Below are 15,336 nucleotides of genomic sequence, written 5' to 3'. Positions count from 1 at the left end.
GGGGCGCCCCCCGCCTCCGCCGGACGCAGAGGTAAGGCAGGCTGCGGGGGGCGGCGGGCTCCCGCCCGCTGCCAGGTGAGCGGCGCTGGCTCGGGCCGCCGGACTTCCTGGTCCCCGGGCGGGCTGCACCGCGGCAGCAGCCCCTGGAAGAGGGCGTAGGGACTCTCGGCTTCTTGGCTTCTCCTGGTATTAACTGCGAGACTCTCCTTGCGAGTCCATTGGGGTTCTTCTAGTTTGGTATTTTTTTAAACCAAACTCTGCGTATTACTCTGCCTCCTTTTGTATGGTGGTGTTTTGTTTTCTCCTGCCCTTCCACCCTCCCCCCTCTTCTTTTTTTTAAAGACACTTTCAGCTTGGTCACAAATATTTGACCTTTTATCCGGAGCAGATATACTTTATATGGACAACTCAGGATAGCCTGCTTTGTTCGGTGTTCTTAAAGAGACAGGTTTGTGTTACTACTTTTTAGACAGGATAGCTGACGTTTGTTAATACGGGAATGGCCTTTTTATTTTTGTAGCGTTTTCGTTATTGTCACAAGGGGAAAAAGGTTTAGAAATAGTAACTGCTCAGTAAAAGTTAAAGGGTTGTGCCATCAGCGGACAGAAGACTGGCAAGCTTTGACATCTTGGTCATTTTTTGTGCCATAGTATCCCTTGCAGTTAAGTATATGCCTCTGTCACATGGAGTAGCAAAAATTCATAGAAGTTTGTAACTTTGTTCACTAGTACCCCATATGCCATTTTGCAACATTTGATATGCTTCTGTCGGTGAAACTACCTTGAGTATTAGCTTATGTATTATCTGTGGAGAACGTGTGTGAAATGTTTCTTCTCCTGCTGGCTGAAAAGCTGGCACAAAGCGAGCAGGATAGAGACTTAGCAGAGCTGGCCGTTCCTAAGCCTTGAGTATTTATGTACTGATACTTTTCAAAAGGAAAAAATGTCTGTCTGTTGAATGGCAGAAAGTTAAAATAGGAAAATCAAGTGGCCTATTTCACATGAATGCAAAACTGTTCCTTCACTGTATATCTATTCTTTATGTGTCTAACTTGGGGTAGCTGTAAGTGCTGAGTTATTTTATAATTATTATCCCTCGCTTGTAAATATTTTTTTTATTCTTATGTAGCATCAACTGAGTGTCCAAGTAGGCATTACGCATTTTTCTGCTGCAAATGTATCTGTGTTTAAAGAGGGGAACATGCTGGGGCTTTTTCAAATTGTCTTCACTTTTCTTACTCAAGTGGGTTTGCACCTATGTGAAGACCTAAAAATACGTTTTATAAAGTGCATGGCTGTATGGCAGGTCGAGGAGAGAGACTCGGTAGACTTTACAAGAAGCATGAAATACATGTGTACTGCTTGTGGGTTTTTTTGTTTTTGTTTGTTTATTTTGTTTTTAATATTTGGATGCCTTCCTGCTTTTCAAATACATTTAATACTATACTGGGTTTGTTGAAATATTTGAAAGAATTTGTAAAGCAGCAATGAATGCTGTCTCAGTGTATCGCATATATGGCGTATCAGTGAATAGTACATGCCATATATGCAGTTATGTTTTATGTATTACAGGGATATTCAATATTTAATGCCTTGTCTGTAGCAAAATCAGTATGTCACAGCATTGTGAAACTAAAAAGCCAGCAGTGGAGTTTCAAGGCTGCTTACTCTTAAGGGCCCAGATACCCAGCTTTCTCAGGCTGGTTCTCATCTGGATGGGGAACTCAGCATCTGGTGCATTGCCGTCTCCACGGGATGGCTGACCGGCCCACTTCTTCAGCTCTCTTCTTAAAGGTGGACCTGTCCCCTGCACCCCTATACTTATAATTCATCTACTAATGTAAATGATAGATCCCAGAGTGGTAAAACTGTCAGAAGTAAAACCAATATGGACAGTGCAGATTCTCCTAGTTTTGCTGCAGACATGGGCTTGTGTTAATTAAGGTACCAGCTGGGTCTACATGTTCTGAGCTGTATCTCATCTGGACTATTTTCACAGGCTCACAGTCAGCCATAGACCCAACTGTTACATGAAAAGACTGGAAGGTAGCTGCTTACTTGCCACAGGATGCCCTCCCTTTCTAAAAGAGTGCTGCTGTTTAGTAGTAGCCGCTCATGTTTTGTATAGCTTTCCAGTCATTTTAGAGGACCAAAGAGTAGGCCATGAGTAAGCTTGAAGGGAGTCTAGTTCTTGTGATCTGAATCTCCTGGCTGTTCTTAAGTGAAAGTTTTGGGTCCACTGATTCAAGAGAGTTTTTTTCTTAATAGTACCACTGTCTGTGAAACTGTTGTCCAGCTAATGACAAGTCTTGGTGCTTCATGAAAACTTTACAAGGGACGTTCATTGTTCTTTCTGGTTGTACGCACAGCTGACTTTGGGAATTCTTGCCAATGTGAGAGCATTAATTTTATGTTTTCATTGGGCATTTTTCCCTCTTAGTTATGTTCCTTTTGCCTGTTCAATTACTTGATTCAATTTACCTCTACTACCAGGATTTTTGTGGCCTGCTAAGCCCTATCCTTTCTGTGAGCACTGTCATATTTTCTTGACACTTGGGATAATGAGAGTTGTCTGCTAGTACTAGGAATTTTGTTTCTTTGTACAGATTTACTTGATGTAGGCATTTATTTCCCTTTGCTGAAGTTCTAAGAAGTAAAAATGAAAAGATAGTCTATTCTCCTTCAGGTTGCAATGTTGAGCCTGGCAGCTAAGTTATAAAATGGACATAGAACTTAGTTCACGGTCTTACTTGCTAACTGAAGTCTTTCATTACGATTTTTTTACTTCTGCTTTCCAACAGTAGACTTAGAGCTGCTGTAATTGAAATTCAGCTTTCTGGAAGTAATACCTGAACAAGAAATACCCCAGCCTGACTTTCAAGTAATGGAGTGGGTTTTCAGGACTGGCAGGTAGAAAAATTCTTTTCAATTGGAGGCATTTGGTATTCAAATCACTGAGCCTATAAATGACGTGGATTACACCATCTGCTTTTACAGAGAAGAAACATGTATACCACCACGTGTTAGCTTCTTTTTCTATTGCTATAGGTGTGTGGACCCTTCATAGTACTAACTTCAGGTTCCTGCCTGAAATGGCATCATCTGGAGTAGGGAACTAGAGAGAGAGAGAGTCTCTGTGTATGTGTATATGTTTATTTATATAGATCAATGTGTAGATTTACGTATGGATAGATGTGTGCACACACACTTTCTTCATATGGAAAAATCACTAAATACTTTCTGCTTCATTCTATGCTATGTATTTAGTTCTCTTCTGACATTTTCTCTCTTCTGTCTCTGATCTTGTGTATCTTTTACAAAGCCGACAAGCCAGTGATTCTTTTTTTTTTTGCATGTGTGCTTTTCTCTTGCTTCTTTGTGGTAGTTGCACTGAAACAGTGTTATTACAGTCATTCTTCCTTTGAGTCAGTGTTGTTTTTTTTTTTTCCAAAGGCATGGAATTATGAATGCTTACCCAATTGCTTCTCAGCCAAAGTAGACTCATGGATGATTTGTGTTGAAACCTCATGTTATTTGTGTACAGTCACTGAAGTGGTATTGAGACTTTCCTTACGGGAAAGCACTTACAGGATTAAAATATTCATCAATCATCAAGTAATAGTTCATAACCATTTCTGAAACATTAAAAACAAAGGAAAATTATAACTTTTATTGGAAACTCAGAGAATAGACTTGTCAAACTTGGTTGTAGTTTTATTAGTTTTGGGACATGCTTCCTGGAAAATACTGAGCAGGCTTTTTGAACTTCTCTGAGTTGGTAGTTTGAGTAGATGCAGTGATTTTAAAGTTATGATGTAAACTCTCATTATTGGTTCTTATATAGATCTTGGTTTTTTCCTTTGTCAACTTAGTATTATGTGTAAGTATACTATAAATGGATTGTTTTATTTAATAATAGGCATTAAAAATGGTCCTGTTGGTGACATAAGAAAAACAAGCACACTTATTAACATAAAAGCAGCCACAGAAATTAAGTATAATTGTGTTGATGCCAGCTGAATCTGTCGGTGTTCCAACTTGAGTTACTTTACTTTTGTTACATAGGATTAAACATCAGTTAAAAGTTAAAAAAGGGTTGTTTTTTGCTATATTTGTGTTATTTTTAATGTATGTTTTGGAGTGTGGTGATTTGAAGAGCTTTCTCTCTTCCTTACTTTCAACCCTCTTCATCCACCTGAATTCCTACATGCAAGAGAGAGGGAGCTATTATCCTAATAGATGTTGAATAAGTTTAGAGAGAAGATCGTTATTCCAAAACTGGGGGGAATAAGAAATACATCCATGCAGGCTATCTTGCTTTCAAAACACATTGTCGTTGAACATGTTTTGTTAGAAGTTAATCTGTTGGAATGATCCTACTGCTTTCTGTGCTACATAGTGAAGGGTTAATGTATCTTGGTAATAGTATTTTCTTTCGTTCACAGTAAGGGTTGTGTGTTAGGGGCATAGTCTTACAGTCTCACCATCAAAATGAATGTGTTGGTTTTATTCTGGTTGGTTTACTTGGCCAATCTTTTTGTTCAAGCAATTAATGTATTTCAAGTTCTGCTTAGAATCTGAATGTTGGCAATGATCAATTTTCTCCAATGAGCCATCATTGTTTCTTAGCTTCAGCCAGACTGGTGAGGATTCATCTGGTCATATTCCTGTTTTTTGCTTAGTTTTTACTCCGAAAAAATCCTATTTTGTTAGAATTAAGTCAACATCTTTAGGATTTGACTGAAGGATCTTACTGTAGAAAACTTGAGGAAAGCTGAAGTAAAAGCTAATTAAAAAAGAAGCTTAGGAAAGTGCTGGAACATGCTGAAAGAAGCTGTAAAAGCTGTAATTCCCCCCCTCCCCCCCCTTCCTTGTGGTTAATGTCTGCTATTACACAGTAGGAGACAGCCTTTGTCTGTCTTACCCAGGGAATCAACAGGACAGTAGTCCAGATGTCCCTTCATGAGCTGTGGCTGTTGGGACACATCACATGATGTGGGCACATTACACAGGGATTCAGTCTTCCCATTCTGTTTGAATTTGGCTTACATCTGCTATTGATGTTCCACAGAGCCGTTACAGTTCTTGCTGTATTAGAAGTTGACTGATCCTTCTCAAATGTAATCTTTAAGCACATAGGAGCTCACTCATGCAGTGGTTAATAGTTGCCTCTTCTGCTGCACCTTCTGTCAGAGAGCTTCAAACTTCTGGTAGCAGTAAGCTATGTACCTACTTGTGTGGCTGCACATACTGATTGATGGGCTTGCCTCTGGTAATTCTTTGTCAGAGCTGGAAATGGTCATCAGATTAAGTGGATTTCAGGGTAGGTTCCCTCTGAATTTATTATACGTGTCAGTGTGCATGGCTTACAAAGTACGAAACATGAGTGGTAATGATGTGGTTACTTATGAGACATGAAATAATTCAATATTTTGAGCCACTGTGTTTAGAATATGAAGATACTGCTAACTGATTTAGGTTGAACATTTTTAATGAAGCTTATTAAATGTGTCACACTAATCTAATAATGGTGTAAAACTGTTTAACGTTGCATGCAGTTCTTATGTGTATACTCCCACATTATCTGTAGGCTGTAGACCTGGATGAGGATGTCACGTTACATGTCATTAGAAAAAGATTTAGTAGGAGGTAGATCCGTTGGAAGGAACACTGTGATGGCACCAGGACAGATGCATATATACCATACTGTATTTCCCAAAGTAAGGAAAACCAGAAAGTTCACTTATCTTTGATTCAGCCTTATTCAACAGGTGTGTCGCATTCAGTGACAGCTCCTGGATTTTCTTTTGGGAACCTTTCAGGCGATTTTTGCCTCTGAACCTTCACAAATTCACTAACTGCAGTAATTGTGGAATTTTAAAGCCCACCACAAGAATATAGTATTAATACATAAAATTTTGTCTAGGCAGACTAAGTAAGTGTCATATTGGACTCTGAATTTCACCTGATGTGGGGGTCTACTGCATAACACTGTGCATGGTTACTTGACTTAATTTGTCATGTGACTTAAATGTACACTGGTAGAGACATTTAAGGAGATCACTAACACTTAATATACTTGACATTTTTCTATCCATTTCTGAGACCACGTACTTCTTGGCACTATTGTTTCAGGGGGTTTTTTGGTTTTTTTTGGGGTTTTTTTGTAGCAGTGCGTATTCTATATACTATTGATATATATTAGTATTAGTTAGATCTACTTCAGTAGCCTCTTCCACCTGAATAAATCCAAGATAAAAAAAAGAAAAATGCAACCTTAAATCTCATGGTAGGTCAGCTCTGTGGTTTTATTTAAAACACTTGAACCAAATCGAATAGTAGTGAACTATAAAATGCCTTTTGGCATGGTTCCCAGTAAATATAAACATACCTCAGAAGTACTGTAAACCGGAAAAATTCCCAGATTGATCTACCCAATAGAGAGGCTTCAGAACTACAAACTGTGCGTTACTGGTATTCCTGCCACTGACAGATGAGTACAAAAATATTGGGGTCATGCCAGAATAACTATATCGGCTTTTTCGCACTTTCTTTCAGTTAGCGATGGTCTTCCCTAAATAATTGTTTAGGAATAAGGAAAACTGTCATGCTCTATTGTTCTTGAAAGATTATAATTATAATTGTAAGTAGAATCTGTTATTCCCATGAAATACTGGCATGTTCAGTTTGATGATTAGAAAGTAAAAACTGCTGCAATTTCCTTATCCCACCCGTTCTTTTTTCTGCATATGCAGTAATTATGTAGATGTTCTAGCATGTAATAGCCTGCTTTTGATCTCTATCATTTGGCTTTAACCTACTTTTAAAATCATACGTTAAAGAAGAATTATAAAAAGGTTACCCACTAGTGGATTCCCCATTCCCCCCCCCCCCCCAAAAAAAAAAAAAAAAAAAGTTGAAGATGATGTCAAATGAGGCACTGCTTACCGGTAGGAAAATGTTTATTTATATGTGATCAAAGTGTCTGTCTTTTCTAAGTATACTGGTTTAAAACATAGTTATTAACATCCAAATAAATTATGGGGAAATCAAGGATATGTATATTCAGTTTTATAAAAAAAAAATAGTTTAAGCATTTACATGTAAGCAATTTTAAAAATCTGTGTTAATGGTAGGTAGACTAAGGTAGTCCTGTGTAAAGTCAAGGGTGTTGATTACTGAAGAAATACTATTCCTAATGCTGCTTAATTTGCTGAAACAAATAATAATGCGAAGTGTTACGTGTTGAAATAGTTTAGTTTAATAAAAATGTATGTACCCTCAGTCCTCTTAGTGCTTGATTATAGTATTGTATTGCAGAGTTTAAAAAACATTATTCCTTTCAAGGCAATAAGGTGGTTATAAAACAAACTCTGTTTCTTTTGTGTGTGTCACTAAGGGAATACATCAGCCTGAACACTTTTTGTGTCTGACAAAATTCCTATTTTTTGTTTTCAGGGGACTTGCATGAATGTCAACTTACCTGTTGCAAAGTTGGAGAGGAAATGTTATCAGTATCTTTTGTTCATTTTCCTATCTATCAGTATATATGTATACACTTGTATTTACAGACTGTAAATAAATACACACACATAAGGGTGCACAGACATTTGTATACAAAAATACTCAAGCAGTAGCTGTAAAATAATACCTGTTGAGAAGCTGAATGAGATTGATACCATGAAGTCAGTCCAACAATCGGAAAAACTTACTTTTCTTACTTATACTTTATTCAAAGGGGCATCTAGGCATAAATAGGATAGATGCTTTTCCATCTATGAGGGTAGATGTTGTTTATAGTGTGCATTTGTACTATAGCTTTTGAAAATTTCCAAAGTTCAGCCATTTATAATCTTCTCTCTGGGAAATGTGGCTTGTCTTCCCAAATTGAACAAAACTTTTGGCTCTGTTCCACCACTGGAAGAAGCTGGTTTATTTTTTTGAATTTTTTGAACTTAACTAATTCAAATTAGTATAGCATTTACATTGTGAAATACCATGATATCTATCTCTTTTTCCCTTAAGAAATAGCGGAAGGATTCACTTTATAGGTGGTGTTTTGTGGGGGGGGGGGGGATGTTGAGGTAATGCTATGGATATCAGTTTCATTTGGAGCTCAACTTGAGAGGGCTAATAAATTAAAAGTTACTTTGTTTGAATGCTGGTACTTGTTATCTGTGATTGTTTTAAGTAGCAGTCAAGATGTTCATAACAGAAACAGTAGTGGAGGATAGACTTTTCTTTATTTTCCCCAGCTGTTTTCCTGCATGCATTTGGGAACACTGCTTAGTCAGTCTTCCCTCTCTGGGCTGCTGGGCCCCCATCCTGTACGAGATTTGGCACAGGCTTCTGAACAGAATCCCACTTCTCACCAGAGACAGATTTGCACATGTGGAACAACTTGCAGTGCTTTTTTGACCCCTTGCTTTTTTTCATGCATACCTGGGAGAGAGGAGGTTATATAGTAGTTATTTTTTTTACTGAAACTATTCATCAGAGATGGATTTCTATAAGAAGCCTTTACTTTGTTTTTGAAATACATTTAAATATGATGCTTTTATGCATCAGTTTTAAAACCTGAAGTTATAGGAAAAGATGGGTGCAGTAGTTTGAACTAGCTGAGCTTCCTTTGATAAATTTGAGTGTAATGAATCAGCTTCTAATTTAAATTCTTATTCTTAAAATTCTCTTTGGGCAACTGGTATTATCACTTCCTGGATGAGCTGCTGGAATTCTCTGGAAAGGCATTCCTACATAAAAATATACAGAAACCTCAAAAGTAGAAAACAAAAGAAAGGTAGTCCTAAGAATAGCGTATTTTGTAAGTATGTACTTTAACCCCTAAACCTCCTCTCCTCAAACTCAAACCAAACTCTAATGGAACATGAGAACTTGTTGCTGTGCCTGATGGATACACAGAGGTCTCTGTAACTGGGAGGCAGGACCTTCTAATGTCCCAGAGATGGCATTGCAGTGGCTGCAAGAAGTGTCTCTTGCACTCTGGATAGCTAAACAAAAGTGAAGGAAGGTGAACCCAAAGGGAGTTTGGAGAGTGAATGGAACATGAGAGGTGAAAATTTTGCAGGATGATTGTAGATGATGTAGTGCTGTGATTCAATGAGCAGACATGAAACCATAGAAAATGGAGCTTCCCTGGTTCTTCTCTTGACAGAATTATTTGTAACAGATACGTGTCATTTAATTTAACAATATATAGCTTAATATCAATGAGCCTAGCAGTCTAGAATGAAATTCTGTCTTCAGTCGTGGACGTTTCCTGTTGATTACGGTCCATGCTGACTGAGAGAAGGCAAAAATCTTTGTCAGAATTTTTAGTTGATAAATATAGCTTTACAGATTTAACGTAGTTCAAAGATAAACATAATAATCCAGTCCTTGATGAAATGGAAGTTAGATACTGATGATAAGAATAAATCAGACTTACGTTTCTACCAACAGATGCCTTGGCATTTACCAGAATTTGTTGTCAGGACAGTTTTCATAATGTAAATCAACACATGGCTTTTTTTATCCCCTTTTATGGAAACTGGAAGGAGGATGCTTGAACGTTAACTCATTCATCTGACAACGCTGTTCAGTGAGAAATCATAATTAACTAATATCCTTTGTGATAATACTGTTAACCCTCTCGGAGTTAACTAATAAAAAGTAGATTGTGTACATTTGTTTTACAGATTTGCTTTTTCAGTGAGTCTAGGCCTGTCTAGCTTGTTCTTACACATGGGTATGTCAAGGGAATTTCCATAAGTGCTGTAATAGAAGCAAAGGCAGTCAGACAAGTCCCATATGCTCTATTCACCTTGTCTACGAACACCCCACGCAAAAGGATGATTATGTCAGTCCACTGTACCATCAGGTCTTACCAGAACATCTTCCTTTTGCTTCCCCCACATAATGGACAAAGAAAATATGTAACACATTTTGTAAGTAAGCTTGTATTTTATTTTTTTTCTTACCTGAGGCTTGGTGATTTGGCTTCTTCCCTGGCCCTTCTGCCATGTTTTGGTGATTGAACTGTTGTGTTTGGAGGCATCTGCTCCCTATCTGTGACCTATGACTAATGAAAGAACATGAGTTCTGTTGGGAAATACACTTCTATCTAGTTTTTTCCTTCCTGCTTGATTGTCTCACATGTGCTATTCTGTCTTGCCAGATGTCAAAATATTATCATCTTTTGCAAGGCTTTGATTTCTATTGGTGGAAAAAATTTCAGAACCAAAACATGAAACTTCTTCCTGTTTTTTTTTTTTCAAGTTTGAAAATTAAGTTTCTTCACATTTTTTCTTATGTGTCTTCCTAAAATCTTAGAACAGCAAACTGCCTTTTTTTTTCCTTTTCTGTAAAGGAAATGTTTCAAGGGAAATACAAAACATACTATAGTATATGAATATACTAGGTTATTTTATTAAATATGCAAATTGTTTGTGTAGGTCAGACATAAGCATTCAGCATTATCTATAAATTAATACCTTTTAACTGTCATGTGTTTCCTTCTTCTGATTCATAAATTATAAGGCAAGAAGAAACCAGTAGGATCACCTACTCTGACAGTCTACAGGAAACAGCACACAGAGTAATAGTCTTAGAGATTTAGTAATTTGGCCCTCCCAGTCAAGGTAATGTGTTTGTTTAATCATTGACAAGTTTGAGAAAATCTGAAAGGTTGGCCACTGTTCTGGCCAGCTTTCTTTTGATTCTTGTTGGTTCCTTAAGTGAGCTGTGTTTTACCACTACTAATTTATTGCTGATGTTATTGTCTCTCTCACTAACCTTAGTAATGGCCTCAGAGACATTGGGCCAGTCTTTTTATAAACATAAAAAAATGTTCTGTACGTTCTTTGGGAGTGTGACTGCCTAAATTCAGTCCAAGGGTCAACAGATGGATATTAATAGAAGGAAACAATCTGAAGAGAGATCCAAAGGACTGTCTGCGTTTTCTGCCTCAGTCGGTATGGAAAAAACAATTTTCCCTTCAAGTCATACTGAGGGAACAATAACACTGTGTTTTCTAAAAGGCACTTGCCCCAGGAAGCTGGCATACGGGCCAACAGCACAGTATGGCTTCTGTCCACGCTGGGAGTGCTTGGCCCAGGTCCCTGTGGGAGTGTTGTGCGTGTGTAAGGACATGAGTGGGGGGAGTCGTGTGCTGCTTTTCTCTCTTGGGTGTGCCAGGCTGTCTGAAAAGATGGAATTGTGTGGGAGATGTATGAAGGTACATGTCCTGCTGAGGTGCTGTTGGAAGACTGTAGTGCTGTGGGAGGCAAAAGTGTCCCATTGGTCTTGTTCATGTAGACTCTAAGAAATGATCCGTAGAGCTGCTCCCGGGTTTCATCTTGTAGGTAAATAGTTGGATCATTCCAAAACATGGTACAGGAATGAAGTAAAGTGCATGCAGTACAGAGAATCAGAAGACCAGGGTCCAGGATTTAGAACCTCATATGTGGCAGGAACACCCACTGCATACTAGAAATCCAGCACCCTAATGAAATGAGACGTTGCTGAACACAGTTTTAGTACGGGGGTAGCGTATGCGTGTGGAATATTAGAATATCTGCCAAGTTTTAGATGATTTGAAGTTACAATTTAAGCATTATTCTTTTTTTACACAAAGGTGTTGCTATTTTAATAAAAATACACATATTAAACATGCATGTAACAGAAGATACAAATATGAAAGTCAGTGTAATTTCCCTATTTTATGGAAAAGTTCATATAAAACCCATTTTTTTAGTTATGGACATTGTTAATGTCAGAGGAGGGATTAGAGTTTGAGAACTGGCTCAGTGTTCTGCGTTACACAGTGGCCTCTTTGGAGGCACAGTGGGAATACACATAATGCCGCACAACCAAAAGGAAGGATGGAGACACAGTTTTCATTCTGGTTTTCATAGACGCTTACCGATCTTTCACCCGAACAGTTTGTGCTGTCAAAAATAATTTGTTTTTCTTCTCTGCAAACTTTGTATTTTTACAAAACCACTTTTCTGATAGATACCAAGATTCCGTAAACATAAAACTCATAAACCGTGAGTGGATGACTTCTCTTATCACTAGACAATAGCCATTCTGAGAGCAAAGGCAGCAAATATTATCAACACAACTATTCAAGATAAGTAAAGGCAAGTAAGTATAGGACTTCCACTTCAAATACAGTAGAAGTCCAAGTAGTTAAAATACAATTCTTTATAATACGATTTGGAAGGAATGTGGTGCTTTATGTTCTTAGGGTAAGAAGTGTGCGGTATCAGATTTTGTTGTTTTTAAGGCATTTGTTTTTTAATTGTCATTATTTTATGAGAACAACTCCCATTAATCTACTGACTTCTGCATTTATTAGGCAATGGATTCTTATAAGTCCTGTCAAAAGTAAGGGCTACTGTTGCCTCATGAAAATCTTACAGAACAAAGGAAACTGGTGTGGAAGGTAAATTTGCTCCTGGCTTTGTGACTTGGCTACGACTATGGGGGGACTGAAGTAGATTTTGGACCAGACTCACATTTTTTCTTGTTCTTGAATCCCCTGACAGTAGTATTCACAAGGCATAAGACGTTTTCCAAGCAAAAGTGAAGACTGCAGAAATGGTGGTTTTATCCATTCTGCACATCACTTCTTCAGGCATACTTCTGCTGTGATGCAAATAGAAACCTTAAATTAGCTAATGGGCCGGATGAGTAGTGAGGCGATTACTCTTCCTGATGGCCAAAAATTGTAGCACACCCTTTTCTGTCACCTTACTTCATCCACACCCTATTCTAACCTGTTGGAGATGTTTGTCTCATCTATGTGTTATGCCTGGGTTTTTGGACTGTGCAAGTTCTTTTCTGCAGAGGCTGTCATTTGTTATGTTCGTATGATGTATAGAAGAATGAGGACTCGTAGCACTGTTGCATATATAAGGAGTAACAATGCTTCTCACCACTGGGCTCTTTTGCATGTTGGATCAAGTGGTTTTGTTCTTGAGAGCAGAAAATGTGGGGTTTTCTCATTTATGACAGATCTTCCCTCAAAATAGTTTTTCTTTTGAAGTCTTGGAACAAAGCTGACCTGCTCCCGTTTTCCAGAGTTTCTGCAAATTGACTCCATTGCAGCCTAAAGGAGGAAGGCTACAGTCTGAAATCATTGTACAGTTTTGAACAACAACAAAAAAAATCCGGTTACTACTTAGTTTTAGATATAATCTAGAGTTCTTACATCTAAAATAAACTATCATTTATTTCAAAGACTTTTTCAACCAAAAAGCACCATTGTATCTACCTGTAGTAGCATAGTTGGGTTTTTTGGCTGGTAGGAGTACCACATGGCTGTAGGGACATACATAGGAGTACCTACAATTTTCTGTTCATATATCCTTCTAAAAGAAAAAAGATATGCAGAAAACAAAAGCTGCAGATTATTTTTTCACATATGTGCTGCATTTTAATATTGGAATAGAAAATGTGCAACAGCGTTAATGTACTTGATGAGTTTAGTGGTTACTGAGACTTTCAAGCAAGTGCCTAATGTAGAATGTGTGATTAATTTCTGATGATCTGATTTGTTTCACATAAGCTGGAAGGCACCTTACTGTAGCACTCCAAGACAATAGTTTTGCTGAAGACTTATTGGGTTTTCTTCCCCTTCCCTTCTCCCAGCACAGTGAATTTATAAAATGACAATATTGAACTATACTGAGTACTTTTTCTATTGAAAATATTTGTATGTATCTTGAGGGTATGATTTAGTTGCTTGAATGTGAAAATCTGACTTCTAATCTGTAATGTGGCCACACACCACCTGTTTGCTTCAACAAAGTCAGTGAACTTCCATGCTTCTCTTTGCATACTCAATGGTGATAACCTTCTGAAGAGCTTATCAGTATAATATACCTACTTTTTATACTTGGCCTGTCATTCGATAAGAATTTGATTTGTTTAACTGGATAATTATGTATTGCTAAATTTAGTCTCAAAACATCCTCATTGCACTTTATTGTCAGTGATGATAAGCTCTCTTGAATGGTAGAATTGTGTGTACATAGTATGTAACAGACCTATTTTTGTTAGTTTGGGTAGTTTTCAGTAGCTTGATTCCATCGAAAGACATGTTGGTTTTAAATTAAGCATTGGTAGAGAAAAGCGTAAGGTAACCAGGGGTCTGCCTAACGCAAATGCTCTGTCAAAATGATTAAACTTTTTCTTTAATTAGCTTGTTGGGATCTTGAAGATCCCAAGACCTAGGACTGAAGAAAACACATTCAATTGATCTGGGTTTCTGAACGTTCAGTAGGTTTTTTCACAAGTGTGCGCTTGACTACCCTTACGCTTACCAAAAGCAGTCATCTCTAATGATCTCACGTGGTTGGCAGCCCAGATTCATCTGCAAAACAGCACTGTGCCCTGCAGCACCATACTGGGGTGTGTGCTTAGCTGTGACTCAGAGTTCATCATCATTTCCTGCAGCATCTAGTTAGCCTAATGCCGCGTAGCCGAGATGTGACAAAATCGCAGCACGAGGTGATATGGCTACAGGCATTTGGACTATTAAAGCTAGACTTATAAAGGACATGACGTGTAGCTTTGTATGACATTGCAGCATGATTCCTGTCTCCACCACCAATGAATGACATGTTTCTACTTTCCTACATTGATAAAGCGCGCTGGGAGACATTAGTGACTAGGAAGACCAGAATTTGTCCTTTGGAAAGAATGACTACATTATCTGTTTTAAAGATATGGCTAATATAACATACTGAATAGTCAGAATTTAAAAGCAGAATAGTATTTTCTGGAATTATTACCATAACTTGTTTTTAGAGCTCTGAGCACGTGATGGTTCAGTGGCTATCTGCTGAGCTGCAGTATCAAAGCTATGAGTATCAGTAACGTAATGTTCAGTCCAGCTTCAGTATTACAGAAAGAAACTCTCAGGAGTTTAGCAGATTTTTGCAAAATGATACTACTGTACCTCTCCTGTGTCCAACAGGTGTGAAGCTGCTATTCTTGTGTTTTGAGTTTGTTTACTGGAAAAAAAAAAGAATAGAAAAACTAAGAGGGCAAGGTATGCTGTTTCTCTGAAGAATATGAAGAAATAAAGAGTCTGTGTAACAGTAAAAAGAATGACTACATTATCTGTTTTAAAGATATGGCTAATATAACATACTGAATAGTCAGAATTTAAAAGCAGAATAGTATTTTCTGGAATTATTACCATAACTTGTTTTTAGAGCTCTGAGCGCGTGATGGTTCAGTGGCTATCTGCTGAGCTGCAGTATCAAAGCTATGAGTATCAGTAACGTAATGTTCAGTCCAGCTTCAGTATTACAGAAAGAAACTCTCA

At 37.9% G+C, this 15,336-nt stretch overlaps 1 protein-coding gene across 3 annotated transcripts in view; it reads left to right on the top strand.

Moving 5' to 3' along the window:
- LOC103893370 (microtubule-associated serine/threonine-protein kinase 4) overlaps nt 1-15,336 on the top strand; it is a 175,890-nt gene that overhangs the window by 59,523 nt on the left and 101,031 nt on the right. The window contains exon 1 of one of the 3 annotated variants that reach the window (XM_009272469.1): nt 7-31. The exons of the other annotated variants lie outside the window; for them this stretch is intronic. The gene's annotated coding sequence lies outside the window, so the exon portion shown is untranslated. Of the gene's footprint in view, nt 1-6; nt 32-15,336 lie in introns of those variants that run through there. 3 annotated transcript variants of the gene reach the window in all.

This window comes from Aptenodytes forsteri, unplaced genomic scaffold (genome assembly GCF_000699145.1).
Source record: "Aptenodytes forsteri isolate BGI_AS27 unplaced genomic scaffold, ASM69914v1 Scaffold92, whole genome shotgun sequence".
NCBI lineage: Eukaryota > Metazoa > Chordata > Aves > Sphenisciformes > Spheniscidae > Aptenodytes > Aptenodytes forsteri.
This window is presented reverse-complemented; position numbering and strand designations above follow the sequence as displayed.